Raw genomic sequence first — 17615 nt, 5'->3', positions numbered from 1 at the left:
AGCACTCAAGTTGAGTATGCCTTCTCATTTACCATTTTTATCCTTCCCCCTTCCCACAAGCCAGTCAAAACTCCTCATCCAGAAAAAATTCCAAGACAAGATGCTTCTCAGAGTCAGATTCTAACAGATACAAAGAAAAAAGAAAAATAAAAAATAAAAAATATTAATGACAAAAAGAAACCAGCTAAATCCATTGTTCCTGTACGGTTTTTTATTTAAGATAGATACATCTAAATAATCAGTGTATATTTGACTAGCTGACTGAAACTTTATATAGCAGAGAACATGGGTCATCTTGTGCTACTACAGTACTCTTAAATCAAGTAACCACTTTAGGAAATAAAGAGCAATTCTTTCATTTATATAAGGTATTGCCATGACATGCCATAAAGACTAATCCTGCATTTAATGAGGGGAAAAAACCAAGATGGCATGCTAAGTCTTTTCCAAATTCAATTTTCTCCCGTTAATTAGATTTCTCCCCATGTGTAGAATGGAACAGTTTGGTAGGCAAAACCAGTCTTGTCACAGCAAGAAGATGGAGTGTCTTTTATCTGCTGGCTACTTGTGATCACAGATAACAAGACCTGTCATTAGATCTATACCTTCACAGCAACATTGGCTAAGTGAATGGCTGTAATTTTTTCTAATCCTGTTGTTTAAATTAAACTGCTGAGCCCTAACATTCTGCTTTTTTAATTGCCATATAAATTACTCAATCTGTACAATAAGGATCGTGCCTTGGACTTATTTGCTAATTTACAAATATCCCTACTTTTAATCTAAGTGCTAATACAGGGCACAAACATAAACATCACTCTCCTTAAACAGAAACACAAACTCAGTTATTGTAACCTGAATTTCTGCAATTGAGACGACCAATAAGGCAAGAAGGACTTCGGTATTCTGCAGCTTTAATCTCAAGTGCCATCCAAAAATAACTCTCACCAAGCCTGAAGGTAAACAGTGTGTAATCAAAGCTGATGAGAAATACCAAAACAAAAGCAAAATGTCATATGAAACAAAGTTAGGATAAGCTGTCTCAGTGAAAAAACATAACCAAAATGTTTTGTAGGACAGGCAGCCTACCCATATGCTTGATGGAGCATTAAAAACGAATCAAGGGCTACAGATTTTGCACATAAAATTACTTTGACTGATTCAGACTGATTTCAAACCAGGGATTTTTCAGCTCCACATAAATTTAACTTTGATCAGTTCCTAAATCAGGAAACAGAGCCACTCAAAAGATGATCTATTCCTTACCAGGCTTAAGGAAACCCACAAGGTCCAGGACCAGCTTTCCAGCTGTCTGAAAGAGCACTGGACCAATCCCAAGCTCTTTGATCAGGTGACACAGGCACCAAAAGCGGGAAGGACATAAAGCACAGGTCACAGTAATAGTTAGAGAAGTAGGTAGAATGTTAACTGAGATCCTGTCAGGTGGAATGGTTAAGGTTCCAGCACAGATGCTGCGCTGGGGAAAAAAAAATTAAACAGATTATTATCAGAAACCACCTCCCACACACCTTGTCTATGGCCCTGCTATTTGCAGCTCGCAAACACTCCCTGTTCCCACAAAGCCCAGAAACAAGGCTGCATACTGCTGAGCACAATCTGCTTCTCCAAGAACAACTAACTGCATGCACATAAAGAAAGACATTTCAGTTTCCCTTTTTAAACCAATTTACTTTAAACTTCTCATGGCCTAGCATCATGATTTCACCTGCCACAACTTCATTTACCCTCTGAAGCACATATTAAAAATTTATGGCTAGTTATACATTAAACTTTTATCATACAAGGTTATCCAGAAATGTTTTTATCCTCAAATTACCCAGACTGGTAGCAATAGTTTTGACCCACCTATTTTTACTGCCTCACAGTCGAGATCTTAGAAAGCATTTGAAAGAGCATTCTACAGCAAAAATTGTTTTCTCTTTACTGTGAAGTTGTACTTATTATCAAATTAGGCTCTAGAGATGAAAATTTGAATATTAAAAAAATGGAAAATAATCCTTCAGTTGACTCTCTACGAATCTATATGGAAATAAAGAATAAAAGTATGTTTCTATCAAAAGTATCCATAGAAAGAACACATCTAATTTCATTAATTCCTAAGTGTTTGCAAATAATTTCAAATTGCTAACAGTATGTTAGTAACCAGTTAGTTACACCAGTGAATAAAAATAAAAAGCCCAAGACTCAGACACAGAAAAGAACATGAGAATGCCAGCTTTTGCACAATGAGACTATCAGGGCTCTCAAGAAAAGCAAATTAGGATTTTGCATGCTGAAAAGATTGTTTGTGTTCCATGTACATTAAAAACATTCTGTACCTCACCTAGGTAAGGTTAGTATATATGTGCACTTTTAACTACATCTGCTAAATTGCCTGAAAATTGGATTCGTGTCCTACCCACATATTCCTTGCCTCCAGTAAAGGAACAGAGCTCAGGTACATCAAACCAAAAAAGGTCTCTACATTTCCAGTCTGTTTTTTTCATCAAAGGTTGAACTAAAATAAGGCTCATTACACAAAACATCTCAGCAAGGTTGAAAATTCCCTGCAAAGCTACGTGTTGTCTTCAACCAAACCTCAACGGGACAAATATTTCTAAATATACAACAGTTTATAAACCAAGTGGTGCAGTACTGCTTAAGCTGACAGAATGCCAAGGGATGACTGTGAAAGAGCCATACTCAACAGCAACTCTCCCAGTATCATTATGGTATAGAATACAGCAATAACTTGAATCCTGGCCTGATGCAGCCAGTAGAGCTCCCTGAGAAGGCTCTGCCCATAGTGCTCACATATAAAACAAACCACATGCTTGAAAATGAAATCAACTACTGTATTTGCTTTATGGTCCCCCATAAGCTAAGCAGATAAATCCATAATAAAGTGAAACGAGAACGTAACAGAAAAGCAACTGCACTTACTGGCAATTATATTAATTACACTGAAGTGTAGCTGAAAGTAGATTCAGTTTCAACAAACTTGGCTGTAGAAGACATTGAACAAGTGGAACAGAACAAACTACCAGTATTACTGGCCTGAACTACAACATAGAATCTTGAGTTCTTGACATGGTAGCCAAAATTCTCTGTTCTTCTTTCTTATCTACAAACTCACAGATCTCAACAAGGTATCAAAAACCAAAGGAACTAGAGTTTCTGTGAAAGGAGACAAACACACAATGCAAATCTGCTATCGTGGTGGCTCTCCATGACTATATGCAACCCCAAGTGGAATTACAAGGAAACCTTCAGCATCTATCTCTGACCCCCCCATGAAGAAGAAATTGACCTGTCAGGATCCTGAGATAGGGTTACTATTTAATTATGCTAAGAAATAAGTGCATAAGTGACAACAGGCATTCAGAGCACTACACAGTCCCTAAAGAAAGCTTTTCATCTGCAGGCTCTGAGTCAGCTCTTATCTGCCAACAAGAGCACATGCTTTAGAGCTTCACCAAGGATCACTCAAGAGGAAGATGAAGTTCTTATGCCAGTCTCCACACAGCCTCCTAGTAAAGGCAGAAACCAGAGAGACTTTAAGGAAGAGAGCAACACGTGTCACTGGGTACTTCTGCAATTTCCACTCCACCAGTCAGCTGTATTCCTGCCTTTTCCTCAGCTATTATGTGGAGCTCTTAAGGAAACTTTACAGGAAAGTGTCACCTGCCCAAGCATGATCTGAGCAGTTCTAAAGCTTGAATCTCATTTACACCAAGATGTCTTTGTCTGGAAAGAAAAGGTCAGGAGATACAGGGCAGGATTTTGCAGATGTAGAATTTTACTGATGTTTCTACCAAGAGTTGCACAGTGCATACACTCCTCCTCCTAGGGGTTAGGTGCCTCTGAGTCAGTACTCTGCTATTCTAGGAGCAGCTGCAAGCCCACAGAGCCACACCATAAGACATTTTTATACCAACTTATCTCGCACTAATGATAGCAATGTAATTGTCAGCACTGGCTGCAAGACTGGCAGTTTGGGGTTCTTTCAGGGGTTTGCTGTTATTTATGTCACCATTCTCACATTTGTTCCTTTATCTCACTGCAGTGAAACTAAGATTTTCCAGCAGTTTCAATAAAACAGCAGCTCCCTTACAAGCTCAGTGCAATGAAAGGCACAGTTAGGCATTTCTTGGGAAGCTGAATAGACAGAGGCAGAGCAGAAATTTGAGTGTTCCTCAAGGGAAATCAAACTCTAAGTATATAAAACCAATCCTGCTCTTTCTGCCCTCAAGCACTTCGAATTCTTTATAAGAGCAGCTTTATCATGAAGCAAATGATCATGAAGAACCAAGACTCAAACCTCTCCCATCTGCAGTCCAGGGGAGTGCCGTCTCATGAGGAATATTTCCTTTCATTGTCATCCTTGACTTATGAATGCTTCAGAAAAATGGCATTTCCCCAAAAAAGTTTGTTTGGGATGAAAAAGTCACCCTTCAGCTGAAGTTTCTGAAATAAAACCTGAGTCAGTTCTAATAATTATATAGCAGAATCACATTAAAAAATCATTTCATATGGACCTTAGTCTGAGTCACTAAGAGGTCAAAAATCCAGAAATCCACCTCTACCTGCCACAAATCAAGAGGATGACTTTAGGGTGGGACATGTGGCACCACTGTCTCTGGGCAGCGAGGGCTGGTCTTGGAGTTGCAGGTGCAGGCAGGTCCCTTCCTCGCAGTGAAAGCTGATGTGGCACTGCAGGACTGAGCTGATGTGGCACTGCAGGACTGAGCCTCCACCCCGAACACTCCAAAGGTCAGCAAGTGCTGAAAACTACCTCCTGCTTACTTCTGTACTTTCTCACTTCCAATGAGAAACTGGGCTTTTTTTAAAATTTAAAACAGTCTCATAAAACTCTGCATTTTTCATTTTTGTTATTATTACTATTATTGTTGTTGTTGCTGCTGCTGCTGCTGTTTAAGCCCTTTGGGAACATTGAATGCCAGCAGGAAGGCACTAGAGTCAAACCCATTTTCTTCAAAACACTTGGTCAGATTTCAATGTCATGCAAAAGACTACAACTAAGTAAAATAAATGAGTTGTTATGCTGTGGACAGGATATGCATGGACAAGCCCTTTAAAAAGGTTTTTTCCAGACATACAAAACTCTTTGTGCACAGAAAAAATTATAGTATGAAATAAAATTTGAGTCTACCTAAACATCCCAAACAGAACCATGTTTTCACAAGAGCTGCTGCAGCCAATGCAGAAAAGTGGAGTTGTGAGCAAGAATTAGAAAAATATAAATAAAAAAGCTCAGGAGAAATTAATGAAAGAAGTCTGTTTACAAAACGTAGCTTCTCAGTAGGTGGAGACTGTACATCCATCCTTAGTCTGTATGTTTTCACAAGGAAAATACAGAAAAAGAAAACCCAACAAAACAGCACACGAGGGAGTGTTCAATCAGCACAAGCAGCATTAGATAGTGCCAGGGACACGCCTAAGACTGTTTTGCTTGCTGACAATAATCAAGGGAGATCATTGCTCTCTAATTACACTTTTTAAAAGTTTAAACCTCAGGCACCTGTTAAATTCACAACTCTCCATTTTACAATTTAAACACCTTGCTTGTTTTTTATACCTTCAGCACCTGTATAGGAAATATATTTCCTAGCATTAGGCTTCAAATAAGCCATTTTCTATTTAAACTGACTATAAAACCCTTTGTTATTCTCATAAGACCACACACTATTCTATCCAATAAATTTATGAGATCCTTCAACAAAACAGTCAATGCCATAAATGGATGAAATGTTACCTTACCACCTAAAAGGCAATACAGCTGCTATATTCCACACAGACCAAATTCTTCCCTTCACAGATTTATTTAGGTATAGCTATACATACAGACACAAGATAAAAGTCAGGGACTAAAGGTTAAGGCAGCACCAAGTCCTTGATGTACAGCATTAAGATTGCAACAACTGTAAACATGAAATACAGTAACAGAGATGGTGCAATTACTCATTATTTATGCAAAGAACACAAAAGCAAAATCCTGTGTTTTACCAGCACTTCCATCAAGATCTAATCTATTATCAGAGATTTCATTATGATCCGCATTTCCCAAATACTGGGCAATTTCAATACCATTATTGCTGGATGTCCAAAACATGTTATGTTAAGCACCAGGAAGCTGCACAAATCATACAGTAACAAAACCAAAAAACAAATAATGTTTCCTGGCTTAGAAACCTTGACAGGTTAAGGAAAGGGGAAACTTAGCTTAACAAAAGCACAAAGCACTCATGAAGTAGGTGTTTTGATATCTCTGTCCTCAAACTGAGGGAGTTCTGGTGCCAATTGATTCTGACACAAGTTTTGGCCCTGGCTGATGGTGGGAGCCCCAGCCTTTCCCCAAGTAAACAATTCTACTTCTTAATGCTTAAAACTGTTCAACTATAGAACAGGAACAGCATTTCAGGCTCTTCTGATAAGAATCTAATGCCTATTACTCATTCTCTCTAAGCAGGAATGGATTTGATTCTACACTAGAATATCTTAAATGTCTGAGCTTTAAGCCTAGGCATGGGATGTGAATATCATGTCTGGCAGTACACCGAGAGGCTATGTTTGAAAGCTAGTGCCCAGAATTAATGTCTACTGATTCAAACAGATTAGTCCAACTCAGTACTCCAGCACCTGACCACTAAAGATCTGTCAAAACTGTAACAGCCATTTATTTCCTCCATTGTGGTATAGACAATATCCCTCAAACAAGTCTTTGGACACAGTATCTAAGCTGGCTCTAATGCACCATTTTAACGTGTATCCTTAGGATATCTCTGATTAGTCTGCAGCAGAAAGTAACCATGCTTTACTGCTTCCTAGGGTTTAGCCCTGTGGTTAGGCAAAACCCCAAATGTCAGGTTCTAAATGCAGGATCTTACCATGCAGTGGGATCATATTCTTTTGCTACAGCAGAAGGAAGAGTGCATACAAAAGTTAACCTACCACAACTTCACCTCAGTAGCCTGAGGGATCAACAGAAAGTGCACAAGAACCAGCAGCAGACTTCTAGAGGTGGGCTGCTACCCCACAGCTCTCCAGGGAGGTCACATCAGCTCACTTCCCATGGTCTGTACTGTGGAACCACTGCAGTGTGGCTGCTGATGGAAGGAGTGAGGTGATAAATTCTAGAAACTCCCTTTTTGTACTTCTAGAGAAGACAAACTTCAGTAAGGGATGATGTAATACAATCCAATAGGATACAATTCAGAGGAAAGAAACAATGTGAATAAGATTGAGCTCAAGAATATAAATAATCTGAGCTGGGGATGTTAGCTGCAGTTGTAAGCAATTGAAGCCACAGTGCACAGTGACATTTTAGGTTGAGCTCCAGTAGCTTGTTAATTTGAAGGTATCTGGTATTAAAAGCTTGAGATAGATGGGAAGAGGAACAGCAGCTAAGCTTAGAACTCTATCATAAATGAAGCTGGAGACCTTGAACACAAACCACAGCACAAACCACAGCACACTGCAGTAGATCTGGTCAAATCATATGGCAAGTCACTTCTTAAAGTTCTAGAAAGTACCTTTGCAGTTTAAACATAATATACTTACCATATGGGTATGCACACAGAAGGGCTGCCATTGATTAGAATAAGTCAGCATTCTTTATAAATACTATTTCAAAATTGATAGGTTTAGCAGCCTTCAAAATTAACCAAGCAACAAATAAATGAGACCGACTGCATACATACATGAGCTGCTTGGCCGATAGTGAGCCCCTGGGTAGCGCCTGCCCATAGTGCCAGTCAGCACATTCCCACACGCTGTCAGCTGCTTCCAGAGTGCAGATCAAAGTCCTTATTGAGGGAGAAGAAAAAAAAAAAGTGAAGATTTAGTACAACAGCTGTATCTTTTTCATTAAAATGCTAATGATCCCTACAAATTCCAGGATAACTACGTCTATAAATTATTCAGTCGTGATGTCAGAGGAGATGAACTGTTGTGCTATACATGCAGCACAAATTTATTATTGGTGGTTGGCCTCCACTAATAAGCTTACATAAATTTTGAGACACAAAGAAATCTCAGGTCATACAGTAGCTCCTTTTGGTCCATGACACAGAACAACAAACACTGCAAGAAGGAGCTTGCTATTGGCTTTTAATAGAGATAGCCAGTAGATGAGACTTGAAAACAATGTTTGTCTTAAATTTTGTGAAGCAATCATTAAACAATCATTTATGAATTGTTTACTATAGAAGCAAAACTTATCCTTGCTACATAACACTGACTGCTTTGTTCTATTCTGTTCTATCCAGCAGAGTTTTCACAGGAATGCAGGCTATTAACCCATGTATCAATTTTCTTGCACTATCAAAACCCTAAGCAAACAAAAAATTGCATGGCACATCTTATGGTCAGTTTGGAATAACAAAAATCCAAAATCTTAACTGAAGTGGTACTGAAGCTGTCAAATCACTAGTATGAAATGTTTTAGTCTAAAACCAAGTCCCATTGTTTTTTCATTTGGTGTAGGATTTTGTACCAAAATATGACTTTCAATTGCTTTTCAGCTTTACCTTTTTCTTAGTTTACCTGAATAGCCTTCATATTCTCAGATGTCTATCAATATATATTGAAAGTTAACCACATCATTTGTTTAGATACATTCCCTGTTATTTCATTTGTTCCCTTGCTGGAAACACCAGGAAAAGCATTCTGAGGAGAGTTTTTCCTTGTTCATTAAGGATTTTTAATGTCTCAGGCTGCAGCTACACATACAAACTTGTTCTATCCAGGAAATAAAAAGAAATATCAGGACACAGACGAAATAGCACTGCACTGAAACTGGGAGATCTCCCCAAATCTTAAGGTTAGTTCTGTTACTGAACACAATGCTAGCTTATTCCTGAATTAGATAAGCCTATTCTATATACCAGCATCCATGCAATTCTCTAGTGATGTGGTCTGGGAGCCAACACAGATGAAAACTCCCTATACAGACACATTTTCAGTCAGATTAGGCTCCTGAAATGGCTGATGGTGGTTGAACAAGTACTGGTAGCTAGTGAGAAAAAACAGAAGAAATAGGACCATGGGAGCCTGAGCTTAAAATGACTTCAAATGCAATTGCATAACATTGCTACATAGCCTTTGTAGATTATTTCTGAAATAGACACCTATAAGGCTGTACACCTGACAATCCAAACAACAGGTAAAGATCTCCATTGCTTTCCAAATCAGTGCTAAAAAAGCATGTCCTGTTCAACTCCCCTCAATGGGGAAAGTTCAGTGAATCAATGAGACAGTAACTCTCTTGCTGTTAAGTGAGTGCAGTGAGTGGTATGCAGTAAATTAATATTGATTCAAAAATCTTTGCATTCTTTTGCAGGACAATATGGGACAACTCCTTGCCATGGGTCAAAGAGACCTTTACAAGTTTTTTTGGTGGCCTACTAGCTCAACTCATTGTAAAGCTGTGCAAGGAACAAACCTGCATATGGCTGCTTCCCTTTTCCTGTTCTATAGGAATAAAACTAAAAATACATATTTATTAGTTGAAAAAAATTAAGCATCTCCTCACCCTAAATGGGCCAAACTCATAAATTCATAACAAAATACAACAAAACAGTCCTTAGCTGTGCAAGGATTAGAAAAGAAAATTACTGAGGGGAAAACAGACTGTAAAGAGAAGACAGTATTTACCATTCTTTTCCATAGCTTGTGAAAGAGTTTGATCAGTACGTATGGAGCTGAAAGATTATTCATTTTTCATAAATACATTGTTGTCTTTCTAAAAGGCATACACTTTCCCAAAGCAATCTCACTAAATTATATCAAATGTCTATTATATCTAATTATATCAAATGTCTGCAGTTGAGATTCCTTCTCTACCCAGCACCACAGTATTAAAGGGGGCCTTCTGCACCATACCATAAGAAAAAATCCTAACAGATAAAAATTAAGACTCCCAAACCTTACAATCATGCTGTCAAACAGCTAATATAAAGTACAGTATGGTCTTCCTAAAGTAGTGTGCCCACTCTGGGAGCAAACCACTCTTTGTAGAAGTCAAGACCCAAAGGTATGACCATTTTTAAATATCACATTTAAAAACTCCATAAATCTCAGTGGAAAAGATAACATAAAGATAGATTCTCATTACAGCAAAGGTCTCATCAGTTACTGCATAAAGTGTGAACTTCAAAGATTTACCCAGTGGATTAAAGTCAAGTATCAAATGCCAATTAAGAAGTAGGTGTCAGACAGTAAGTGAAGTTAAACTGCTCTGCAAAATAATATTGATACTGGGTTGTAAGTACCAGCAAGGACATACCCAGATCAAGTCAAATGAAGATGCTGCTTGGGTTTGGTTTTGGGGTTTTTCTGTGTTGTTTGTTGGGTTTTGTTTCATTTTGTTTTGTTTTTCCTTAAGAACCACCTTTTGTGGTTCAGACTAGCCAAAGCAACCTCCCTTTTCTTTAAACACATCCACTTATAGAGGTGAACTTTGTTAGAGATCCACAATTCCACATAAATCTGAGTTAAATCTGAGCGTACCTGATAAGCTGGATCAAGTCTTCATATTAGTTTTTAAGCTGTTGGTTCACATTTGTTTTCTAACAAATATGTTTCTGAACAGCTTTCTGTGGTGTTTTGCTTATTGTTATACTGCAAAATTGGTTAAAAATGTTTTATAGTGATTTTTCCATCTTTATAGTTCAATTTAAAACTACATAAACACAAATAGACATATAGCCTTATAGCTTCTCTTCAAGAAAAAAAATTGATATAGCTCTGCCTGAAGATTTTTTTTTTTTTGGTCCCTTCCTGATAACCTTCCCTGTTTCCTTTCAGGTGGCCATCCCCATGCTGCAGCAGTTACAGAGAACCATGGAAATAAAACCTGAGCACCAGCACTGCATACCTGCTCCCCAGGGAGCACCTGAAAGCCCTTCACCTCAGGCCAAGTCCCTTTTGGGAGCTGGGTGACAGAGCTACCAGCTACTCATCATCACACATAACGAGGACATACCTCATCTTGCAAAGATGTCATGACTTTCAACTGAGACTGTCATTTTCTTTACTGAGCTTTTCTTGCAACTCTTCCACATTTCTCAGGTTTTATGACTGCTACATAAAATTTTCATTCTATTTGTATTCATGTTTTGATACTATGAAAAAAAAATCACAAAAGACAAACTAAATTCTGGTAGTCATCGTGACTTGTTTTTTTCCAATGAGTGAGTTCAAACCAAGAGTTCTGTCTATACAGCTGGAACACAGAATCCAGTTTGCTTGAACTAATTCCCTTTTGTTTCAGAAAAAAAAAAAAAAATTCATAGTCCAATCTCTGTACTATTAATGGTCACTAAAGCTATGTTGTGTTTCACCCAAATTTATTTTTTCACACAAGCTGCTGCTTATGAGGTCAGCTGACTCCTTGACCTTCCCTGGTTTTCTAGAAGCAATATTTGCTATAAATACATTTGTGTTCAAACATAAATATAGGTACATTCATATTGTCTGCCATAATCTCATACAACAGATTGTTGCACAGCCTACCCTCACATACCCAAGAAAAAGCATATGAAAAAAGGAGATGACTGCAAATTAGCTACAGAAGTCATCCAAGTGTGACTGACTACATCACTCAACACTTGCAAGGAACTGCTGCACACAGTGTAGGGAAAGAAAAGGTTATTGCATGATGTTTCTCTGGGGACAGCTACTCAAGAAATCACACTCCAGCACTCTCTGTGTGATATTCTGACAAACAATACAATCCTACCTTCCCAGTCATGCTTTGAATACAAGGAAATAGGTCTGCTAAGGAATGGGTGAGAGGAATGCTGTGCCTTGTTTTAAAAGCACATACAGCCCACAGGTCCTATACAAAACAGATCCATTACAGCAAAGGGTTCAGACACTGCAAGAGGCTAATCAAGGGAGGGAAAAAAAATAAAAATCAGTCTGTAAGACTGGTGGATGGCTCATTTTAAGAAATCACAATTCGATATACGCACAGATTTTGTGTACATATTTGCATATATTATGCAAATTTATTGGTTTTCATTTTGCCTGCATTCAAAGCAGTAACTGGCAGCATCACCTGTTAGATAACAGTAGCAAAACACAATTCAAACAAGCAAGCAAAGTGCCAGCCAGGCCATTAGGAAGTTGTGCTGCTGATTTCTGGAGACACCTACAGAGACAGCACTTTCCTTTTCTGTACTAAGAACAGCTATCAGACGTGGATCTCTCATATCAAACTGCCTCCTGGAGAAAGCACAATGCTGTCTACTAGCCACATCTCTTGTATCATTACATGTTTTACCTTTTTGGAGGTCATCAACAATTCCTAAGCATTAGTTTCATCTAGTAACTACCAACAGTTTTTAAAAATAGGTATTTTCATTTCAGGAAGGTTTTTTTCCAAGTTTTCTGTTACCTAAGAGACCTCATCCATCCTTCCAGTTTTGTCTGGCAATGCTCACATCAAGGAGGTTATGCTGTCCCCTCCACCTGTCTTTGCTGAGAGACAGAGCCACCCTGCTTTCCAAACAACTCCCTCCCCCATCACCTCCACTTGCTGGCACAGGATTAAAGTTTTCAGGGAACAGGAAAGACAAGAACAGTCCCACAGACAAGAGGATGTCCTGCCTGCACTCCAGCCCTGCTGCATTTTCTATGGTTTTACCACACTTGGACCTGACATGCTCAGATATCTGGGAAGTCCTGTCCTGCCCAAAAAGTCTGGCAACTCCATCATTTCTCCTTCCAGCAAATTCTCAGTACTCAAATTCTTGTTGCATGCAGACATTCTTGTTTGCATTTCTGTCTTGTATACTTTTTGGCTGCCTTTGTGCTTCCAATTTCTCCCCTAACAAGTTGTGATTGGATGCTTTCCCTCTTCTCCATAATTGAGCAGTTCTTCGTGAGGGCTTTTCTTTTTCTTGGTCACCCTTTCCAGGTACTGTGCCAGCCTGTTTAGTTGAGGTTCCCATACACCATGTGGGGATGGATGCTATTTCCCACTCTGTTCTGGAGGATATCATCACTGTTAATCACTTGAACAAATTTCCTACTGTTTAAGGTTTTATCATACAGTCCCTAACTCATCAAAAGCATGTTTTTTCTGAAATTTAGCCTTTCTACTGTAGCCAGATCACACAGAGCAAGCTGAATTCAAAACATTCATGGTCCCCCGACCACAGCCCCCTGCACAGACAATACATACTTTCTCAGTAAAGCACACATATTTTTTACATTTATTCTATACTATCTTAAAGTAGATTTTGTTCTCCAAACAGTAACAGAAATAATCAGAACATTCTGTGCATAACTACATATATATTTTAACACAAAGGAAAGCACTGTCTATAGCACTTGCAAGTCTGTTAACAATACAGTTATCTTCATTCACTCAGTGCAGCTATCTGAACTGGTATCAGTTAGCAATCTCAATTTTACTTGCTCATTGGTAAGGATTTGTTAAGTTAGAAGTAATGTTGCCCATTAAAGAGAAGAACTGTGGTGCTCTGAGCCTCTGGGGCTGCAGCAGGTTGGGCTGTGTGCCAAAAGGAAGCCTGGCAAGCTAAGCAGCTGTACAAGTGCAAAGGCATTACACAATCAAAGCAGTCATCACTGGGTAACACAGATCTCCCTATAAAGCCTGAACCAAGAGGGCGATATTTCAGACATATATTCTGAACCTCATTTACACCAAGATCCATGAAGAGTATTTTTTCAAAGCTGACTGTCTGGTAAAAACAGTATTTCTAAATGAGAAGGTACTTATTTCTTCTGAAGTTAGAGATGCCACTGTGCTCTTGATTTCTGTGAGAAGCTTTCCAAGCACAGCTAGGTTTTCTGTTGTAGCGTTTCACCACTACTCTCCACTTTCATCTTCCTTGTATCTTGTAGGAATCAACACAGCATTGCTGCCACCCATCCAAGAATGGATGCAAAATTGGAAGCTGAGACAAAGCAGAACCAGATTCTCCAGAAAAATGTTATAATTTCTGCATTTGCCAGCTCTCTATTAACTAGTGTGAAGAGCTACAACTTCTCTCTCCAAACTGATGTATCTGCTAAACCCCAAAATTTTGTCAACTGTCCAGACAGAAAAACAAAACCCAAACCTACCACCTTCTAGACCTTGGTAGTATCCTTCATTAAATACTGAAAAGTAAGAGAATGACTTTGCATTATTACTCAAGACAAAAATTCCCAGTTTATCCATTTGCATCTTAATAATCTAATCTGAACTCCCTATGTTCTACCCTTTCAAGAAAGCAGTGAGCACAGCAGAACCCACCTACTGCTTGAAGACTGGGATTTCAAGCCAAAGCTGTTTCTAACTGCCACAGACACTAGAAAGCCCTCCAAAGACAAGAGACAAACAAACCATGTTATGCAGGATTTGTAGCTTTACTTAAGTGAAAAAGTATTTGAAACCCATGTGTAGTATACTGAGATATGGACAGCCTTTCTGGATGTTAAATGACAGAGACATGCATCTGAATCCTGAATGCAGTCTTATCCTAATGTCAGTCACCCAAATCTCTTGCATAAATAGACTAGTAGTGAGACAGACTCTTGTTAGGGCTCTTTGGTACTTTCTGCAAAGCTAAGGATGACAGTCATTAGAGCATATTGTAAGCATATTCCTGGGTGCTTCTTCCTTCACAACCCACACTGTATTGACAACTGCCAAAAAACAGCATAAAACTGAGATGCAACATGACGTATTTACCTGGGGACAATGCAGTGGAAAGGATTGTCAGCATCCAAAAAAAAAAAAAAATTATTAACTGATTCACATGTTAACATATGGTTCATTACCTGCAGTTATCACATAAAAGTTCTGCCTTTCTTGATGGGAGAACTTATTCTTAAGGAAAAAAAAATTAATAATTAAATATTTAAACATCTGTCAGAATAATCAGAGTAGTTTCATGTTGTTGTTCACACTTCATAATCCTAACTCAGCCATAAACAATCACATTAAATATTGTACAATTTCATTTAAAAAGCAATTTATTTAATACTTTCTAAAATACTGGTCATGGTGTCTTTTTCCATTTTTTGACCAATAAGATGAGTATGGGGACAATACCACCTCAAGACAATCAACCAGCTATGATTCAATTGTTACTTTTTAGGACTCTCCTCTCCTCAACACCCTCTTCCCCCACACAAGGCAAGAGCCGAGTCCTTTTTTGCAAGAGCAACTGCTACCAATATAGCAAGAAATTTATTTTTTCTTGAAAATATCATATACTAAGCTAGTGCAAAAGGATGAATCATGTCCTACACTATCCAGTACTACATCTTCTGTTACCAGTGGCAAAAGCAATGATGAATGATGGCAGCACTGGGAGCAGAAGCACAGGCTTTGCCTGCTGCAAGTAGAGAAGTTCCCCCAGGATTTCCTTCTCAACCTATTACTAACAAACTCAAGCACCAGAAAATTGGCCTGATTTTGTGAATAACATAAATCTTTCACAAACAAGCAGGTATTTTTTCCAGTCCTAATTATTCTATGGTTCTGTGATTTTAAGAGATGATAGCATGACAGGAACTTTGTGATAGCCAGTGCTGATTAATAACTTGCATGGCAACTCCATGTTTTAGAAGAATACTGCCCCATTCCCATGTAAGAACTGAGGGTCTGTCCAGCAGGTATGGAGACTAAACAACAACCTGGGAAGACAAGTTGCATCTTTAGCCCATCCTCCTATGTATTACAGACTATGAGTCTGCTTGATTAACATTCATGGAAATCAGGAAGACCATGACTAATCCTGAACCCTTCCAGAAGCCCTTAAAAGATGTCTTTACTGGACTGGCTAAAACATTCCCATCTCACATAACTACATACAAGCATGACACTAGCCCTTGCTGGCTGGAGTCCCATCATTCTCTTTTTGTACAAAGGCTAATTTAATAAGAAATGTGTCACTGGAGTGTAGCTTCATGTAGGGGCAGAAAAACAAAACCATCAAAAAATGCCCAAAATCATAAAGGCCTCTGACATTCTTCTCAGTGAGGAGAAAGAAAATTCTCTAAGAAAAGTAACATGCCTCATGAAAAAACATTTTCTAAATCAAGGTCTAGGTACTAGCATTTATCTTCTCTCTGCATATTAACTAACCAGCTAAAGAGGAAACCTATGGGATAAGAGCTTGCAGCTGTGCATCCCACACGTAAAACAAGAACTTATGGCATGTGTAGGATTTGCTCAATGGCTGACAAGGCTGGCATACAGCTGAAAGCTCTGCCAGGTCACCTCCATCCATTAGGACTGTACTAAGTAACACCCTTGTAAGGATCACATCAGCAAAAGCCCAAAAGGGTGCTGCTGCATTCCAGAAACTTGGGAGGGCAATAGTGATGGAAAAATCTTCCTGCCTATCAGCAAACAGAGCAGTGTCTCCACGGGGCTCTGCCAGCACAACTATTTGCATAGCACAGACAAGGAGACATGCTTAGCCCAAGTCATCCAGCTAACAGCACTTGCTGTGTGGGCAGACAGTTCCAGACTTCTCACACACCTTATTTCAGAAGATGAGAAACCCTGTTGGCATGGCAGGTACTGGGAAATACATCCCCAGCCTGGTAAATTCATGTGAGAAGGAAGGGAAAGCCAATGCATCAGATGCTGCTGGGGAGCATGACACCAGATAATCTCTGCACACCCGCAGCCTCAGCTGGAGTCACAAAGCTCTGTGGCTGTGGGCCTCCCTCCCACTCCAAGACCCACAGAGAACCATGTGGATACATCACAGGAGACTGCACAGAACACTGATATGCAGCACAGGTGTCTGCATTAACAGATAGCATTGCTGACACCACAGAGAAACAGCACTACTGTGAAACACCTCTGCTGAGTACAGCTTTTTCCCACATGAGATGGCAGAGCAAGTTACAGTACAGCAAATCTGCAAAAATGGATACACCAAGAACTCTTGCTGGAGTACTAGAAGAACTAGACTGCCATTGTTCATGAATATCATGATAAACAATGTAAGTACTGCATAGAAATGCAGGTAACTCCAGTCTCTGTGCTAAAACTTCAGTGTTTAAGATGTGAGACATGAAAGGTTCAGAAAGAGTGCCTCCACCCTAGAGGATCCCCAGACATGGAGCAGGTTACTTACTCTTCCCAGCTCGTTGTGGAAAGCCCGTACAAGAGCACCAAGTTCTGGAGCACCAGCACCCCTCAGATCACTGCAGAAATCAGGCAAGCTGCAAAACAAAACCAAATAATATATTTTAATTTATGAGGAGTCAAGAGGGATTAATGAAAACTGCTGAGCTTGCAAAGGTGCAGGATACCAGAAGAAGCAGCAGGAGCCTGGGAATCAGAGCAGCACTGACAAATGACTGAGTAACCCAAGCAGCCACCTTCAGTTTACATCCTTAAAGTCATCCACATTCTACAACATGCAGACAGGAGGACTAAAAGCAGAACAGAGGATCCACGTATCACAGTGCAGGGATCTTCCCAAACCTAGCAGGTGTCACTGTCTGCTGCCAGACTATGGCAGCTCAGGTATGTAAGAGACACGTTGCAAAGCACGCTTTAAATTCTCTGTCCACACTGCAACACAGAGCTGCAGTTTTCCCCTGTACAAATA

The 17615-nt window shown here is 39.3% G+C and overlaps 1 protein-coding gene across 3 annotated transcripts in view; it reads right to left on the bottom strand.

Annotated features, from left to right (window-relative positions):
- APBB2 (amyloid beta precursor protein binding family B member 2) overlaps positions 1-17222 on the bottom strand; it is a 110698-nt gene extending 93476 nt beyond the window's left edge. For all 3 annotated transcript variants that reach the window (XM_053940277.1, XM_053940275.1, XM_053940276.1), the window contains exons 1-2: positions 17132-17222; positions 7722-7826 (exon numbers count right to left, since the gene is read on the bottom strand). The gene's annotated coding sequence lies outside the window, so the exon portion shown is untranslated. The remainder of the gene's footprint in view (positions 1-7721; positions 7827-17131) is intronic.
- Positions 17223-17615: the final 393 nt, after the last annotated feature.

The sequence above is a fragment of the Vidua chalybeata genome, chromosome 4 (genome assembly GCF_026979565.1).
Source record: "Vidua chalybeata isolate OUT-0048 chromosome 4, bVidCha1 merged haplotype, whole genome shotgun sequence".
Classification (NCBI taxonomy): domain Eukaryota; kingdom Metazoa; phylum Chordata; class Aves; order Passeriformes; family Viduidae; genus Vidua; species Vidua chalybeata.
Note: the sequence above shows the minus strand (reverse complement) of the source record. Positions and strands in the feature narration are given on the sequence as shown.